At 42.1% G+C, this 20149-nt stretch overlaps 1 non-coding gene across 1 annotated transcript; it reads left to right on the top strand.

The window, feature by feature from the left end:
• The first annotated feature begins 5643 nt into the window (after positions 1 to 5643).
• On the top strand, positions 5644 to 5750 carry LOC131241836 (small nucleolar RNA R71). Its single transcript, XR_009169404.1, has one exon. It is a non-coding gene; the product is annotated as a small nucleolar RNA R71 (small nucleolar RNA).
• Positions 5751 to 20149: the final 14399 nt, after the last annotated feature.

Below are 20149 nucleotides of genomic sequence, written 5' to 3'. Positions count from 1 at the left end.
TAATAAATATGTAGATGATGCGTATAAACATATACATGATGCTATGCTGTCACATACTCATAATCGGTATTGACAATCGGCCTCGATAATTGGCCTATACAATCGGCCTGATAATCGGCCTCGACAATCGGTCTCGGCAATCGGAATCGGCCTCGACAATCGGAATTGGTAATCGGCCTAAAAAGGGCTTAAGGTAAGGTCATAATGTGGACATTTAACCATCATTGCTCCCAAGGAGTGGCCACATAGAGCCAAACATATCATGGGCTCATGACCTCACACAAGGGCCTAATATACATCACTATAGGCCTCACTCATAGGCTGCATATACATCACAACGGGCCTCGGCACATGTGTCATAAATATATCACATCGGGCCTCACTCAAGGGCCCTAAATGCATCATATTGGGCCTCGCCAAATAAGTCACAAATACATCACTTGGGCATCACAACAATAGGCCTTATCAAATGGGCTGAAAATACATTACAATGGTCCTCAACGCATAGCCCGAAAATATATCACAATGGGCCACTCATACGGGCCTAATATACATCACCATGGGCCACGACCCCTGGGCCCCAAATACATCACAATGGGTTACGACCCGTGGGCTTCAGTATACATCCTAATGGGCAGTAACCCATGGGCCTTAATATACATCAAGTGGGCCGCATCAATGGGCATCATATACACCAAGTGGGCCGCATCAATGGGTCGCACCAATGGGCCTCATATACATCAAGTGGGCAGCATCAATGGACCTCACCAATGGGCCTCATATACACCAAGTGGGCAGCATCAATGGGCCGCACCAATGGGCCTCATATACATCAAGTGGGCCACATCAATGGGCCGCACTGATGGGCCTAGAAATGTGGATGAACCGTGTGCATGTAATGCATACATCATGGTAGGCCGCACAAATGAACGGCATAGATATACAATACATGCATCAATGGTAGGCCCCATGTGGCACCGTCCAAAGGTGGGCAGTGTGAATATAAAATACGTACACCAAGGTGGGCTCCATCACATGGGCCTCAAATATACATCACAGGTGGACCCTGCACATGCAGCAAGTAGGCCCTGAAAATTGATGGACGACAAGGATAAAACATACATCTCGGTGGTCCCCCGTCCCTGAACGGCAGAGATACATACATCACATGTGTCCCACACGTACATCACATGGGGCCCACATCTAGGCAGCATGAATGAAACACATATATCATGGTGGTGTCCCACACCACCTGTCCAGATGGACGGTGTGGATAAAACAGATACATCACTGTTGGGCACCATCGTCCAGATGATGGATGGTGTGATGAAACACATACCTCAAGGTGGAGCCACATGGGTGTGGTCCACCCATTCCAGATTAAGCTGATACATATGTATTCCCTTCGTCCAGATAGACAAACGGTATAGATAAAACTCATATATCATGTGAGACCCATCGTCCCTTGCTGGACAGTGGAGTACAACACATAGCATTGTGGGTCCACGTGCCATCAAGGTGGGCCAGATACATCACGGTTGGGCTCTCCAGCATACAACACTGGAGATGGACGAACGGCGGAGAAACACGTGCATCATGTGGGCCCAAAGAATTGCTGATGTCCATCCAGCAGCCGGTTAGTTGGTGTGGGGTCCCGTCCAATGGACGGTTGAGATCTAACACACGCGTCATGGAATTCCACACATGCAGGGTGGACGGTGAGGGTACACAACACACCACAAGGTGGCCTCACATCCTTACAATGGACGGACGACTAGGATATAACCCACATACATCACATGGGTCCCACCATCCATGTGTAGACGGTGGACTACATGGATGAAATGCATATATTAGAGGTGGGTCCACACATGTGGGACCCACCGGTTATATGCATATATAAATGTATATTATATAATATAATATTATTTATTATTATAAAATTTATATATATATGTATTTTTTTAAAACATCCAGGCCTTGGATGTAGAGTAGCATCAAGATAGGGGGGTCCACATGCTGGATGCAGCACGACCTCAAGGTGGGTCCCACGGCTGATGGCCAACGTGGGTAAACACATACATCACGCGACCTCATGGCCTGAATGGTGAGGATTTCGCACGGACAACATGGTGGGTCCCACTCCACATCATCACCATCATTAACAAAAGAAAAGTAGAGAGAGAAAGAGAGAGAGAGAGCGAATGAGAGATGGAGGGACCCTGACACTATGGGCCCGCCCTTCCATGCATACAACATACATCAAGTGGGTCCCATTACATGTGGGCCCACCAATTAAAATCAATGATGGAGAACCCTTCTCCACCAAAATGCAAGGTCTAGATGACCCTTTCCATATAAGGAAATAAACATCATGATGGGGTTTATGGAGAATGGCATCATCATGGAATGATCATGTGAATCATGGTGGGCCATCGGCCATACCTAGGGTCCAAAGTGAGATCCATACCATCAATCAGTAGGCCCCACTTGGCCCATCATTAAAGCATAAATCTAAACCTATGAAAACACCCACCTTTGATCATGGACTTCTCCTCTTCCATCAACGCATTCTAGAGCTCCAATGGATGAGTTTTAATGGTCGAGATTGGTTTTGGAGGGTGGGATTGGGTGGTAAGGAGTGGACCACACCTAGCTTCTCTCATGGAAGCTTGGACGTCCACCTCCCATGGGGTTGCTTGAAAATAGGGAGAGAGAATGAGAGAGAGAGGGGTGATGGGAGAGAGGGATGGTGAGCGATGGATGGGTGTACTTGGTTGTAAGAGAGAGAGTTGACTTTGGGGAGGGTGGTTGTACTTGGAGATGGTGTGAGTGATGGGATGTGTACTTGACATTTGATGTGATAGATTCTCTTGATATTACAAAGCGTGGTATTTTCCTCGAACCGAACGCGGCCCCACATCTCCTGGCCCAGGTATCGCCTCAGCGCACGAGACGCGGCGTCGAAACCGCAGTAATGGTGCGGTCGCACTGGTATAAGTCTCGGGTCAAGCTGACTCAGATCGATAGGATGCGACTTAGGATCACACGTAAACACCGATTACAGATCGTGGGTCATCGAAATTCGACCGGGGGGATTGTGGAAGCCTATGGAATAATACGGTCTAGGATACGAGCCTGACACTTGGTCTTCCAGGGCTATCTCTATTTGGTTATATCCGTAATATCCATCAAGGAAGCTATAAAAAGAGTGACCTGCTACCCTCTCTAAAACTTAATCAATGAATGGTAGAGGGAAATGGTCATTCTTTATCATCTTATTCAATTTTCTATAGTTATTGCAAACACACCAATCTGTAGTGACACATGATGGTATGAGTTCATTATTAGAATTTTACATGATAGTTATTCCGAATTTCTTTGGAACACTATCGTATATTGGGTAGATGATTCTCACATCCAACAATTTGGTCACCTCATTTTTTACAACTTTCATCATGTTTGGATTGAGACACCTTTGAAGTTGTTTAATTAGTTTGGCGTCCTCATCGAGGTGGATCCGATGGGTGCATATGAAAAGGCTTATACCCTTAATGTCAGAAATGGTCCAGCCCAAGGCTCTTTTGTGGTCCCTTAGAATATTCAACAATTTAATCTCTTAATCCTTGTCTAAAAATGAAGAGATCACCACATTATAAGTTTCATTTTCACCCAAGTATACATACTTAAGCTCATTTGGTAGTGGTTTTAGATCAAGCTTTGGAGCATTGGTCGGTGATGACAGAGGTCGCAAGTCCTTGATAAATAGGATTTGAGTGTGCAATCTCCATCGGTATATACCAATGTCCTGGGTAGTAGTACTTTCATTATCATCATAAATTTCAGCAAACACTTTTTCTAAATCAGAATTTTTTCAAGTCTCCAAAGACTTTAATCAATTCCTTAAATAGGCTAGGTTCCAATTCCTCTTCCTCTATTAAGCAGTCTATAAAATTTAGCTCATGGATCTCATTATTATCTATGGGCTGCTTACATAGATTAAAAATATTGAGCTCTAAGGTCTTGTTACCAAAAGACAACTTCATCATTCCATTCTTACAATTGATGATTGCATTTGAAATTGCCAGGAATAGGTGGCCTAAAATAATGGGTACTTGAGTGCTAGCATTTACACATAGTTCAGTGTCTTATACAATAAAATCTACGGGAATGTAGAATTTCTCCACTTAGGCTAACACGTCCTTTAAAATTTCCCTTGGTACCTTAATGGAATAGTTAGCAAGTTGGAGTATAATCGTTGTTGGTTTAAGCTTGCCTAACCTCATTTATTGGTAAACTGAATAAGGTACTAAGTTGACACTTGCACCTAAATTTAGTAAAGCATGCTCAATTTAGAAATTCTCAATAATATAGGGAATAGTGGGACTTCCTGGGTCTTTGTATTTGGGTACGACCTTTTTCTAAATGATAACACTCACTTTCTCAGTGAGGAAGGCCTTCTTGTGCACATTTAATTTCCTCTTCATAGTGCACATGTTCTTGAGATATTTAGCATATGATGAAATTTGTCTAATGACATCAAGCAGAGGAACATTGACAATAACCTTTTGGAGCACATCTAACACCTCTTGATATTTCATGGGGATAGTCGGGTTCTAAAGTCTAAATGGCAATGGAACTGGAGGCTCATGTGACTTAGTCTCTTTATCCTTTTGTTGTTGCGGATCTTGAACTATAGCCGGTTCATCATTCTCTTGAGACGGTGGCTCATCCTCTGGTATTTCTACCGGTTGCATTATCTTGTTATCGACCTCTTTTCCACTTCTCAAGGTAACGATGACCTTAGCTTGTTCATGATGTAGCTGACTTAGATTTGCATCTCTAATGAAATGTGTATTTATAGGGTTTAATACAGGTTGAAAAGGAAGTGTGCCTTTTTCCCTAGCATTTAGTTGAGTTTCAATCCTAGCCATGGCCGTCTTTAATTCCTGATTTGATTAGATTAGAGACTGATTCATTTAAGCTTGAGAGTTCATAAATGCGATCAATGCATCCTCCATAGATGATCGCTTTGGTATGGGCACATATGGTGCATTATTAGGTGCCCCGAAGAAGTTATTTTGTGGAGGCTCTTGAGGTGCATTGGGTGTATTAATTTGTGGTCCACTCTTCCAGCTAAGATTAGGATGGTTATGCCAATTTGGATTGTACGTGTTTTCTATTGGTTGCACAATTGGCCTTTGGTAGTTATTTATAGCATTTGCTTGCCCATACTCATGCATGATATCTTGTACAATTGGGATTGTTGGACAATCCTTTATATCATGGTCGACACCACCACAAATGGTATAAAAATTACCTAAGGAAGTGTTTGGTTTAATCACATCAACCTTCCTATTTTCCAAGGCTTCGACCTTTCTAGCCAATGTAGCGAATTTTGCGTTAAGGTTGTCTTCCTCTCTTAGGATGTACATCCCCACTTTCTCTCTAGGAATGGGTCTAGTTTGGTCCGGTTTAGCAGAGACATCCCATGTCTGAGTATTCTCTGCTAACATGTCTAGAAAATTCCAAGCCTCATTATGATCTTTGTCAAGAAAGTTTCCACCACACATCATCTCTATGAATTGATGGGTATCCATGGTGAGCCCCTTTCGGAATGCATCAATTAAGTGCCATGGTTCATAACCATGATGTGGGCAAGTGAGAAGAAGGTCTTTGAAGCGCTCACAAGCTTGAAAAAATGGTTTATTTCCCTTTTGGGAGAATTACATGATTTCTTGTTTCAGTGCATTTATTTTGCGCTTGGGAAATTTTTTTTTTTTAAAACTATCTACTTAAGCCTTGCCATGTAGTGATGGTATGAGGTCGTAGAGAGTTGAGCCATGCTTTGGCCTGATCCTTTAGAGAAAATAAGAATAACCTAAGTTTGAGTGCATCCCTGTTATCATTGTTTACTTGTAATGTTGTAATCACTTCCTCAAAGTCCTTGAGGTGCAAGTAGGGGCTTTTAGAATCCAAACCATGAAATTTAGGAATCAATTGAATCACACCTGGTTTAAAATCAATGTTCCCTGTGTGAGTAGGGAACACAATACAAGATGGTAAAGTTGATCTCTTAGGGTGTAGATGTTCACGTAAAGTCCGTGGTTGGTTTAACACATTCATATGAACTTCATTCTCATCCTCAAGAGGAGGATTGCGTTGATTTTATCTGTTTTGGATTATAGTTGAATCTAGCAGATTTGGATTTACATTATCAACTAGGTCTGTCATGAAATCCAAGTGGTGTTGACTGCCTTTCCTAAATGAATGATTAAGGCCTGGGACTAGTCCACCTTCGGAGGAGAGGCGATTATTTTGATCCCTACTCCAATGGGACATAAACCATCCACACCACACAACAAAAACCACAACTTCAAATTGCAAGTATGATACTTAGAGTAAAAATAAAAACTTTCCAACAACCCAGGCGCAGAGCTAGCCAATGAGGGTTCAAACTACAAAGTAAAATAAATCAAAAGAAAGTAAAAATAATACAGAAGTTAAAGTATGCTAATCTAAAAAATAAATTCAGCGGATGATCTTTGTGATCAAGCAGCAAATGTAGGACAACCATAACACTTGGGTGATAAAATCGCAAGCAGGAGCGACCTTATGTCAAGTTAGTGCTTAAAAGTCCCAACTGAATTTACTTTCAAAGTAAAACAAATATTCTATAAAATAATTAAAACAAAAAATCTACAGAAATTTTGGAGATTTTAGAAAAGAACTTACCTTAGCTATCTTGCACAGATCCAATCTCTATTCATCTCCCTGACAACGGTGCAAAAAACTTGTTTGTTTGACTTCAAGTGCAGAGGTTCATAAGTAGTATCCTGTGAATACTGGGTCGATCTCACAGAGAAATGGTTTAAGAGAATGAAAAAAATCAAATGCAAAACTAAGTAATGGAAACTAAACGGATGTAACGATTTTAAAAGTTTTGAAGGTATGACTTTTAAATGGAATTCAATTAAATTAAAAACAACAGCTAAGCTTCAAAGTTCCACACATAAATTAATAATTTATAAATTATAATGACTTTAATAACACAATTAGGCTTTGAGCACTATGATCGGCCTAATCGGAAATAAAACAGTTCAAATATTTTTAGTAAATGATATAAAAGATTAGAGAATCATGGATTATCACCATTAACATATACTCTCAAGCGCCAGTGATTTTAAGCATTCAATATCTGTAAGACCCGTATCTTAATCCGTATCATTCCGTACACTTTCGTGATCTTCCCTGTCGAATTTCAGCGACCAGTGACCTGTAATCGGCGTTTGCATGCGACCCTAAGTCGCATCCTGTAGTTCTATGTCGACTCGACTCAACTCAAAACTTTTACACTAGCGACAGCGCTATCACCGCAGTTCCAACGCCATGTCTCGCGAGCTGATGTGATACCCACGCTAGTAGTTGTGGGCCAGCACATATTTCAAAAAAATGCCGCGCATTTGCAAAACTCAAGAGAATCTCTACCAAACATCACATCAATAAATCAAGCACAACCCATCACTCACCCATACCTCTCTCTTCCCCAAAGTCAACACAACCCATACCTAGTCAAGTACACCCATCACTCACACCCACCACTTACCCATCACACCCATCCCTCTCTCTTTACATCACTCTCTCTCTCTCTCTCTCATTTCTCTCTTCACTCCCAATCAAATAAGAGAGCAATCGTCCAAGGTCTTCCAAGGAGAGAAATAAGCTAGGTGTGGCCCACTTCCTACCCCTCTAATCTCCCATCTCCACTGTTTGATCCTCATCTTCCACCATCAAAGGGAAAGCGTAGGAGCTAAGGAGTTTAAGGAGCCTAGAAGAAGCAGAATCGGTGGGTGATCTTAGGATTTCCATCATTAATCTCTATTTGAAGGCCCACATGTGGTGGGACCCATCTTAATATATGCATGTACATGGAGGAACTCACAGTGGCGGAGCTTCTCCCATCTCCATCAATCTCTCTCTCTTTCTCTCTATCTCTCTTTCTTTCCCATGCATTGTGGTCCCCATGTGGTATGTATTCTATATCCATGCCGGCCACCCATGCGACCCACCTTGCTAACGTCTAGGGCAGCGGTCCACCGTGATGATTTTATCCACCCTGCCTGTTCAACAGGGCCACCTTGCCTGTCCGTTTGGACAGGCCTGAATGAGAGGAAAATACAAATGTTAGCTTGCATCCAAGCTGGTGGTCCACACGTGTGGTCCCACCTGATGAAATCCACATTGTCCAGACCTTAGACGGTGGGCCCCATTACAGCCTGCAGCTACTGCTGTAAGACCCGTGTCCTAATCCGTACCGTTCCGTTGGCTTTCGCGGTTCTTCCGGTCAAATTTCGGCAGCCTTCGCACCATATCCGGCGTGTGCATACGATCCTAAGCCAGGTCCCGCACACCGACGTCGGCTTGATCCGAAACCTATGTCTTGGCGACCGCGTCGTCGCCGTGGTTCCAACGCCGTGACTTGCGCACCAAACCGATACCCAGGCAAGAAGATACCAATCTGCGTTTATTCCGAAGAAACACCGTGCGTTGCGGATTTCGAGGGAATCTCTACAATTAGTCCCATCAATCAACCATTAATGCAAGCCATAACTCAAGTACTTCAACCCATTCCCTCTTTTTTAAAAAGTCTACCCTCTTTCCACCTCACCACTCCTCTTTTTCCAAATTTCAACCTCAACCATACTACTTTTACAAATTTTCAACCCAACCCATCACCCATCACACCTCACCCATCCATATCACCTCTCTCTCTCTCTCTCTCTCTCTCTCTCTCTCATTTCTCAAATATCCAAGCAACTCAAGCCTCTCAAATGTCCAAGCTTTCCTCTCCCTCTCAAGTGTGGTCCACCTTCTCATCTTCCATCTCAACCATCTAAACCCCATCAACCTCCATCAAAGTTGAAGCTAAGGAGCATTGGAGTCTAAGAGACCAAGAAGAAGGAAGATAAGGTGGGTGATTTGTCATTATTTTAAATTTTAGGGCCCACTTGTTGGTGGGACCCATTTGGATGTATGTGATTTAATCAAGAGGGCCCATAGTGGCGGGGTTCCTCTATCTCACCGTATATCTCTCTCTCTCTATCTCTCTCTCTCTCTCTTTGTAATGGAGTGGATCCCACCAATATGTGTTACATCTACCCCGTCCATCTACATCAGACGGTGTGGCCCACTCTATTACAGGTGATGATCCACACCATCCACTGTTTGGATGGGCCTAATGTATCCTTTTGTTTATATATATGTTATATTTTATATAATATATATATAATATATATAATATGATATGTATTATATATATATATATATAATATAATATAAGATGTATTATGTATATATTATATGTATACATGTTGGTGGGCCACATCCACGTGGGACTCACCACGATAATGTGTTTATGCATGCCGTCCAGCGTCCAGGGACGCTGGACGTTGGCAAACAGGGAAGTGTAAACTGACATGGGAGGTACTAACGAGCTAGCCAAAATGGTGGGCCACTCATGTAGGCTCCACCTTGATGTATACATATAATCTAAGCCGTCTATCCCGTTGCCCAGATCATTTTAGCCGTTGAGCTAAAATTTGGGACCAATCTGAAAATCAAACGGGCCATACCATAGGAAACAGTGTTCCTACCTTCAATTTACTCCCTGATGCTCCTGTATATCAAAAATAGCCCAATATTGGACTCTATGGGCTTGTATCAAGCCACAGGGACCCATGGCTGGAGTGGATGTTGCTGATGTGGGCCCTACCATGGAGAATCCGTAGAAAAACTATTTTCTTAAAAAAAAAAAAACAAAAGCAAGGGAGGAAGCAGCGCTGACGCTGCTGCTGCCACTGACAGCAGGCGCTGGCTCACGGCCCCAGCTTTGGGCCCCACCTTGATGTGTTTAGACCATCAGCACCGTGCATTTGCTGGGTCCCCAAGGACCAGCTGTCCATCCCAAAAATCAGCCATATACGGAACTCAGGTAGGCCATACCATTTAAAATCATGTAAAGACATGTTGAAACATATAAAATCAGTTGGTGGGGCCCACCTGAATTTTGGATGCAGCTGAAAATTTGTCTGAACGGACAGCTAAGTGGGACCCACATAATGGATGGGCTGGATTTGTGAACCACATTTCGGTGGGCCCCACATCCACCCCAGGTCCTGGTGACCTTATAAACAGGTTGGACATCAAACGAACATCACGGTGGGCTCCCTACCCACGTAGGTTGGATGGCAAAATAAATATTGCGGTGGGCCCCTCCCTGACCGCCTGGCCCTCTAAACGGGTTGGGTGGAAATAAACATTTCAGTGGGCCCCAGTCCAGTGGGCCCTACCCCAGGTGCACCCGACCCTTTGAACGGGTTGTGTGACAAATATACATTAATGTGGACCCAGGTCACGTGTGACCTTATCAAAAGGTTGGGTAGAAAATAAATATTGCAGTGGGCCTTACCTGGCCCAAGTGACCTTATGAACAGTTGGATGGCGAATAAACATTACAATGGGCCCAGGTTGGGTAGAAAATAAACATTTTAGTGGGCCAGGTTGGGGTGGAAAATAAACATTACTGTGGCCCCAAGTCTGAGTGACCTTATCAATGGGTTGGATGGAAAATAAACATTATGGTAGGCCCCACACGGGACCCACTTATATATGTATTGTAATCCACACCCTCCTTTAGTGTGGGCCCCACCATGATACGTGTGTTTCATCCAAATCATCCAATCATCTTGAAAATTATTTTTAGGCCCATTATTGAGGCCCACCTTAAATTGTATAAGCCCATTGTGATGTATGTAAGGCCCATGTGACTAGGCCCATGTTGATGCATTTGTGGCCCGTCATTGAGGCCACCTTGATATGTATATGTGAGACCCATGTATAAGGCCATTTGATGTGTTAGAGGCCCATGGGTCGAGGCCCAATAGGATGAACATAATGTCCCTTGTAGTGTGACTCCACCATAGCATATGTATTGACACTTATAACGGGCCACGCCTTGGGAGCAATGCTGGTTTGACGTCCACATTGATAATGTTGGTTAAATGTCCGCATTTGAACTCTCCCTAAGGCCCACTGATAGGCCCATACTTGTGGTAAGTAGGCCGTCTAGGCCCATCTCCGTTATACACAGAGCTCATCTCTTTATATATGTTTAGTATAGATCCATGATTCATGATCATCCGCATCATATGTATGCCTGATGTGAGGAGTGACCGATCATATCATATGCCTTCGGGCGGACTGCTTATGAGCTCCCTGATGGGCAGAGTTGCCTCATATAAGTGCATAGTACAGCAGGATTGTTGCATGACTGATAGTGTGGCTCATGCACTTGCATTTGTGTGATTGTAGTTACTGTATGCCCTAGCGACATCAGGGCCATAGCCTCCACAGACACATTATGGATGGCAGGATTGGATACCGAAAATATTTGGTTCTAGCATACGGGCGCCATAGATGTCCCTGGGTGAAAATTCCTAAACCCGATGGTACCAGAGGATGACTCCAACGTCGAGACCGAGTGGATATATGAGCGCATGAGGGCCGAATACCAGGAGGCCGCGTCTCCCACTGTGTCGTGGTCGGTTGGAAAGGAGTGTGGCCTTACTCACCCGAGGGTAGGGGGCAATACTAGGCTGAGTTTGACCAGCTCGCATATGGGTCCGCTATCGACGTGCCGGATAGGTATTGGCAGACTATTGGTCAGGCGGATAGTGAGGTTTCTTACGATCACTTGGACTGTGTGGCTAGGAGAACGACAGTGCCACTTGGAGTGTACTAAACCCCGATGATTATCCAGAATGAGAACTGTAATGATATATGATGAGGATTGGCATGCTTGAGTTGCATCTCGCATCGCATGGCCGTGTTATGGTCAATAGCATTCGTATCTTGCAACGCATAGCCTTGGTACAGCTGATTGCATTCATGTACTTATCACCATGATTCCACATTACTCTGACTTTGCATTTTGAGCATGCTTATATTGCGAACACACTTACACCACCCTCTAAGCTTTCTATAAGCTTATGCACGATCGATGCGTGCAGGTGATGCCAGAACGCAGCTATAGCCTTGTCAGAGTTGGAGCGTGCAGCCGAGCTTCTGGAGTTTTATTTCTTTTGTTACATTGTATTTCCCTTCAGACGCATTGTACTCAAAAGTTTTTGATCATAGTGGATTTTGTGGTGGTGTTCTTGTGGTTATTGTTCGTGGGTTATGCTTTTGGTTATGCTCATTATGAATCAAACTGATGATTATAAATCCTCCTTGTAGTATCCCAGGATCGGAACCTGGTGAATGGGTGCCGGGATTCGAGAATGGGGTTCTACGGAGGCTGTCGGCACCGGATTCGGCGATCAGGAATTTTGTGAGCCCGGTTTCCGAGTTCGGGGCGTGACAACTGCTGCATTAGCGTCAGTAGGTTCTGGAGGTCTAATCATGTGGCATGAGTTATATCTCAACCATCCACTGCCTGGATGTGGCCCACCTTGATGGTTTGTTGGACCCACACTGTCCAGCAGGGACGGTGGGTCCCAGTAGCCATAGCCGGTGTATTGATGTCAGCAATTGTGGGTCCTGTCATGAGGTTGTGATATATCCAAGCCGTCCATCCGTTTAAGGACATGGACCCCACCTTGATGTATCTGTTCTATATCCACATCGTCCATCTGGACGGGTGGTGTGGGTGCACCATGATGAATGTGTTTCTCCAGCCGTCCATTTGTCTTGGACGTGGGACCCACCCACACGTGTCACACTTGTGGGGTGGGACCCACCTTGATGTATGTATCTTGTATCTGCACGGTCCAGATCTGGACGGTGCTATGTGGAGCCCTCCTTAATGTATTGTTCTATCTCACCGTCTATCTTAGGGATGTGGGACCCACCTTGTATGGAAGTGGATTGACTAGTCTCCACCAGTTATATAGCTATTGTAGCTACGTCAGTAAGTTTTGTGGGACCCACCGCTGATGAATGGGTCTAATCCACACCATCCAGATAGCTGGATGGTGGGACCCATCGCAGATGTATGTGTTACATCCAAACCGTCCATCCAAATGGTGAGCTCGTCTTAAGGCTTGAGACTAAATATAAGGCAGATCTTCCTATCAGGTGGACCACACTACAAATATCAGTGAGGGGTTGAACGGCTACCATCAAAATCCTTTTGGTATCATAGAAGTTCTGGATCAATGGGAAATTTATTTATTTTCTATTAATTCAGCTCTTTGTGACCTTATGAACAGACTGGATGGAAAATAAACGTTATGGTGGGCCCCGAGAATTTTAAACATTGAAAATCATTATCTCCACCATTATTTGTAGTATGGTCTAGATGATCTTCCGATATGATTCATTTTTTTTTGATAAATGCTCTTAAATGATCTCTAAAAATAGATGAATGGTGTGGATGGTGCAGCCCACTTGATGTATATAAAGCCCATTGTGATATATTTGTGGCCCGTGTATGGAGCCCATTGTGGTATATTTACCCATAGGGTGAGGCCCATTGCGATGTATTGCAAGGCCCATGGGACGTGGCCTATTATAATGTATTTGAGGCCCAGATGAGAGGCCCATCGTAATATGTTGGAGGCCCATGGGTTGTGGTCCATTGTAATGTATTCAAGGCCCATGGGACGTGGCCTAATATGATGTATGTGAGGCCCTTGTAAGAGGCCCGTGGTGATGCATTTGTGGCCCTTGAGGGAGGCCCATTGTGATGTATATTAAGCCCTTGCGTAAGGCCCATTATGTTGTATATGAGGCCCTGGTGTGAGGCCCATTATATTGTGTATGAGGCCTTTGTGTACGGCCCAATGGGATGTGTATTGGGCCCTTATGTGAGGCCATAGGCCCACTATATGTTAGGCTCTATGTGGGCCACTCCTTGGGAGCAATATTGGTTAAATGTCTACATTATTGGGCAATGATGGTTAAATGTCCACATTGTGACCTTTCCTTAAGCCTTGTTGGGCCCATTTTCATCATTCTCTAAGTGGGTTAACCCAAATCATTGGGCCCCATTGATATTGCATGGTCCATCATTGACGTAGACGGATAACTCCGTGCTATCGAATTTAGCATATCCACGGCCGAGAGTCGATCTTTATATTATGATTTAGATCGGCTGTTCATTTATACACCCCGCCTTGCATATAGGCCGATTATCGAGGCCGATTATTGATGTCGATTATCGATACCGGTTATCGATACCGATTACGAGTATGCTTAGCATATCATCATGATACATGCCTATACGCATCATCTAAATGCTTAATATGAGATGTGGTTGACCATTGCATATGCCTTTAGCCAGGTTATTATGGGACTTCCTGATAGGCGGAGTTATCCCACATGAGCGCACGGTATGCATAGGATTGATGTATGACTGGATTGTGTAACTCATGCATCTCACATTTTGTAATATGACCACCATAGCCTTAACGACATCAGGACCGTGGCCTCCACAGGCATGTCGTTGATGGCCAGCTGGGACATCAAAAATATTTGGTTCTAGCATACGAGCACCATAGATGTCCCTGGGTGAAAATTCCTAAATTTCTGAGGCCAGGGGATGCCCCAACGTCTAGACTGAGTGGATATATATGAGCGCATGAGGGCCATATACCAGTAGGCCGCGTCTCCCACTGTGTCATGGTCAGTTGGGAGGCGGGTGACCTTACCCGCTAAGTGAGGGGGTAATATTTAGGTTGAGTTTGACTAGCTTGAGAAATGGGTCTGCTATCGACGAGCCGGACACGATATTGGCAGGTGGATAGTGAGGTATCTTCCACTTACCCAGTTGTGCACTCAGATAGGGGCGGCAAGCTGGTATAGAGTGTAATAGACTCTGGTGATGATCCCGGATATGTACAGTATTGATATGTGGACTTATTGAGCAGGTGTTGCATACTCATTCATTCATTCATTCACTATCCACTCGGGCTAGCGGTGCGCAACTAATTGTTATGTGTATCTTCGTAATGGTCAGGATTTTGGTTGGGGCGCGCGACAAACCTAAGATCAGGAGTTTACCATATTGAGTTTGACTATCCAAATTTATGTATGGGATTGGTTTGAATGGAAGTCTCTTATGATGGACCCCATAGCCTGCGATACTACGTATTATCATCCCGACTTCACACTCCAGCTTGGTCATTTCGTTCGCACCACATATTGCATTGCATCCTCAGCACATAGCATTTGGTTTACTATGCTTCTGTATTGCATAGCCTGAATAAGGTTGATAGTATTTATGGACTTACTAACATGTTTTTGTATTGCTTTGATATTGCATACTTGACACTTACCTTGAGCACACACCTTCACCACCCTCTAAGCTTTGTATAAGCTTATGCACGATAGATGCATGCAGGTGGCGTTAGGTTGCAGCAGCATTGAGCTTGGAGGATACAGCTGTCTTCTGGAGCTTTGATTTTCGATATATGTATTTCTCTTTCAACATTGTATTCAAATGTTTATATTAGTGGATATGTGATGATGATGTTGCCTTTGTGATTTGGGTAAACTTGTGGTTATGCTTATTACGAGTTAAATATATGTTGAAAAATCCTCCTTGTAAGATCCCAGGATTGGAATCTCATGTATGGGTGTTGGGAGCCGAGAATGGGGTACTACGGTGGCTGTCGGCACCGGATTCGGTTATCGAAAATTTTGTGAGCCAGTTTTCGAGTTTGAGGCGTGACAATAACCATGAGATAATGAATCAAATAATGTAGTAGGTTGAGAATATCTCCCATTTAAGAAATCTAATTGATCCAGGTTAAGCCTAAGCATTCACCATATAAATCTCACATGATGGATCAAAAATCTAAACATAGATAATTGATAACATGTGTACACCATTCATCGCATTATTAAAAAAATCAATCATTATAAATTAAAGAATCATTAAACTCAGGTGCTTTCCTTCTAGCTTAGGCTAGAGGGAACTAGAAAAACATAACTAAATGGCAAATAAAAAGCAACAAGAAAGAAAGAAAAAATTAATAAAAATCTAAAATCTTGTAAAGAAAAACAATTTCTAAAACTATGAAACTTGAGAGCTCTCTAAAAAAAACCTAGATATCCCCAAAAGTATTAGGAAACCCATATTTATAGATTAATTTCCCCAAAATTGCAAAATTAAATTTACGCACTCCATGTAAATTTTGCGTTACTCTTCGATGTCATCGAAAAGTGCATCCAATTTGTCCAGCAACCAAACTTGATTTTCCTATAATTCTTCGATGTCATCGAAGACTGGCTTCAATGTCATCGAAACTAGTTTAATGTTATCTAAGCTCAAATCTTACGATTTTCTGCACTAATTTTTGCACTTCATTCCTTTTCCACTTGGTTTTCTTAACCTTTGGGTCTTGAAATCTTCAATCTTGGTCTCCAAAGGTCCAATCTTTTCCTTGGTAATTCTTGAGCATCAAATCCATACTTTTAACATTCTTTTTAATCTAAGCTCTTAAACTTACCTTACAACACAAACATGTATAAAATATACCATTAAGCATTATCATGTTCATAAAACCAAGATATAAATGGGGGAAAATATGCAATATTTGAGTCTCAATACCTATTCATGCAGAAATTGAAGAGCCACTTCAGTTGAGCATAGAACATGAGGTCGTTATTTCTAACTAGGCAATGTAGGAGGTCCTAGCGACTGATATCTCCGTTCCTCCCTTCTCACTAATTCCAATATCGATGCTGATTTCGAACGATGATGCCTCAACTTCCACTGCAACGACCGAAGATGCACTCTCGGTCGAGGATATCCTCTCTTCCCTTCGACAGACTCTTAGCAGTGATGTCACTGTGGCCAAGTCTCTTGTCCTTTCCACCAAGCTACAACATTTTAAGGAATAGATCCAAACCCTTGTACACTCGGGGGTATCAAAGATTGCATTGATCAAGACGATTTCTAAGCTTAATGAGTTGATCGATCAGTATTAAGTTTTCCTCGTTTAGATTAGGACCTCTCAGCTAAGCTTCCAGCACTTAGGGATTTCTCAAACTATATCAGAGAAAAATGCGAGCTCCACGCCACAATCAGGTGGCTCAAAGCTGAGCATGTAACAATAGAATCCCAAGTAGCTATAACCAGTGATATTGCTAAGAAGTTGTCGATCAGTCGTACATGTAAATGCTATATTATAAATCTAGCACTCAGAGTTGTCAAATTTTGTTGTGCCAAATCATTTAGAATCTATATCATGTTTTGATGAGATGATTAGATCAACTTTATGCATTTTAAGGTTGTCCAAGTTTTCGTCGAACTTCTCTATGTATTCAAGTTGAAGAAGCATTGTCGAAGTTCAAGATTTCAAGCTCAAGTACAAGTACAAGTTCAAGGCTCAAGTTCAAGTTTAATCTTCAAGTTCAGTACTTTAAAGACTTAAGAACTCAAGTCTTTACTCAAGCTCAAGTTCAAGATTTAAAGACTAGTTTCAAGTATTTCAAGTGTGTGAATTAGCAGAGCGAGCGATGTTTCAATTATTTAAACTCACAAACAAGGGATGGATGACCCTAGATTGACCATAGGTTAGGTCATATTCATTGCATATGCTATGTGGGTCATTTCATAAGTTTATAGGTCATTTCCTCGATCAGTCCTAGTCTTTGTTCGACTAGTCCAAGCTCTGGCTCGATCAGTCCAAGAGTTTTTTGACCAGTCCAAGAGTTGTTGCAAATTTTCAGAATTTTCTATTAGACCCTCGACCAGTCGTGGAGACTGCTCTACCAGTTGAGTGAACAGTGCTCGACCAATCGTGCAGGCTCGACTCAAAGTCAAGCAAGGTTTTTTGGTCCCACTCGACCAGTCGAGTGCATTGATCGACCAGTCGAGCAAGCCACTTGACTAGTCGAGTAACGACCTTATCTTATCGCGCTAAAAATTTTAAAATTTGGTTGGTCCTTCGACCAGTCGAACCGACCCTTAGACCAGTCGAAGTAACAGTATTTTCACCTATAAATAGAGGACGAATCTCAGAGTTTTTTTATTCATTCCAAGCTATATCAAACCATCACTCTGAGAGATAAGTTCCTGCATTTCTTAAGTTATATTGTGTTCATTTTAAATTCTCTTAAATAGCTTTTTGTATTTGATTTTATAATCTCCATTCAACTCTATTTCTTTAAAGAAGGGAATTGTGATTTTACCCTCTTTGAGATCAAAATCAAATTAAGCTAGCCCAGGGCGAATTAATCTAAAAAAAATTTAGATTTAGAACCTTTCATTTGTGAGACTGGGCATTAAAAATATTCGTCTACATCGGATTGGTTCTACCGAGCTTCTTCAGAAGGAGAATTTTCCAGATAAGTACCATTTACTTTTTGTGTATCTTTTGTGGTTTGTGAGGTTGTGTAAGAAAATCTCATTTTTAGTTTTGTCTGAGGTAATCTAGAAAATCTCAGAGTGTGGGGTTTTTTAAATTGTGTAAGCCCATCTAAAGACACAATTATAAAGGTTTTAAGGTGAACCTTGGAAAACCTTTTTCATAGTGAATGCAAATATCCCGAGGGAGTGGATATTAGGAGTGGAGTAGTTGTGTGGCTGTTTTTAATAGTTGGTGTACACACAAATGAACCACTATAATTCCTGGAGTTGTGGTGGATGATTGAATGTGCTTATGTGTGTGAATGTTGTAATTTATTTTATGCACTTATGGTGAATGGTGTAATTTATTTTATGCACTTGTAGTGAATGTTGTAATAACTTAGTTTATTTCCTTTACTTCTTTATTGGTTTGGGTTTTTGATACTTACAGACGTTCTAGTAAGGTTGTCTTGCCATAAGCCTTTGGTTTTTGGTGTTAGGTTGTCCTTAGAACTAAGTTTGTATCAACTTCTCAAGACTAGTGCATTTGAGGTTGCTATTTACTTGTGTTATTTTATTATTTGTTTGCGCTATCTATCTTTGTATTCTGCATTTATTTTTAATTTGGTATAGTCTATTCACCCCCCCCCTCCCCCCTCTAGGACTTTAAGCTCAGCATTTTCAAGTGGTATCAGAGCCTAATAGCTCCCTTTTTTTATTTGGATTCATTTCCTGAACTAACCGATCTGAGCTTATAAGATGTCAAATTTTGATGGCCTCTCAATTACCAGGGCTCCACCTTTTAATGGCTCCAATTCGCCTGTTGGAAAGCTAGAATGAGGATCTTTTTAAGGTCTATAGATGAGAGCGTGTGGCAAGCCATAATGACTAGATGGAACCCACCCACAACTGAAGTTGTAGGCACTGATGGAACTAAATCTGTTAAAGTTACACATTACTTTTCATGGACCACACTTTAAAAAAATAAGAGTAGTGCCAATGCAAAGGCTTTAAATGCAATTACTTGCGCACTATCACCAGATGAATTTAAAATAATTATATTTTGTGATACTGCAAAGCAAGCCTGAGACATTCTAGAAATGGCACACAAGGGTATGACTATAGTCAAGAAATCTAAACTTCAAATCCTCATCACTCGGTTTGAGGAGATACATATGGAAGAAAGTGAAACTTTCATGGACTTCTATACTAAGTTAAATGACATAGTCAATTCTATGTGGGGTCTTGGTGATAGTATCCCAGAAAATAAAGTCTGTGCAAAGATATTGCGCACATTGCCTGATAGGTTCAATTCTAAGGTCACTGCCATTCTGGAACTTCGTGGTACCGATAATATGAGGGTTGAAGAGCTTGTTGGTTCTTTACAAACCTATAAGTTAAATTTTAAGGCTCCTAAAGGTAAGTCTATAGTCCTTAAGTCTTCTAAAATATTTCTCATGATAAAACTAGTAATTCTGATTGTGAAAATTCTGAAGATGATATGGTACTATTAGCCAAGAAGTTTTATAAAATTTTCAAAAGAAAAAAGAGGGTAGATTTTCAAAAACCTTCTGAAAAGAAAAGGACTAGATCTAAAAATTGAAAATCTATTAAAGACAACCAATGTTTCAACCACCATGAATATGGGCATTTGACAAACAAATGTCCAAAAAGGGACAAATCTAAGAAGAAAGGTATGTTGGCCACATAGGATGAGTCATCTTGCTCTGAAGCTTCTTCTGAGTCAGATGATTCTGAAACCGAGTCTCCTAATGAGGTCAAGCCCTTAATGAC

Source organism: Magnolia sinica, chromosome 3 (assembly GCF_029962835.1).
Source record: "Magnolia sinica isolate HGM2019 chromosome 3, MsV1, whole genome shotgun sequence".
Taxonomy (NCBI): Eukaryota; Viridiplantae; Streptophyta; class Magnoliopsida; order Magnoliales; family Magnoliaceae; genus Magnolia; species Magnolia sinica.
Note: the sequence above shows the minus strand (reverse complement) of the source record. Positions and strands in the feature narration are given on the sequence as shown.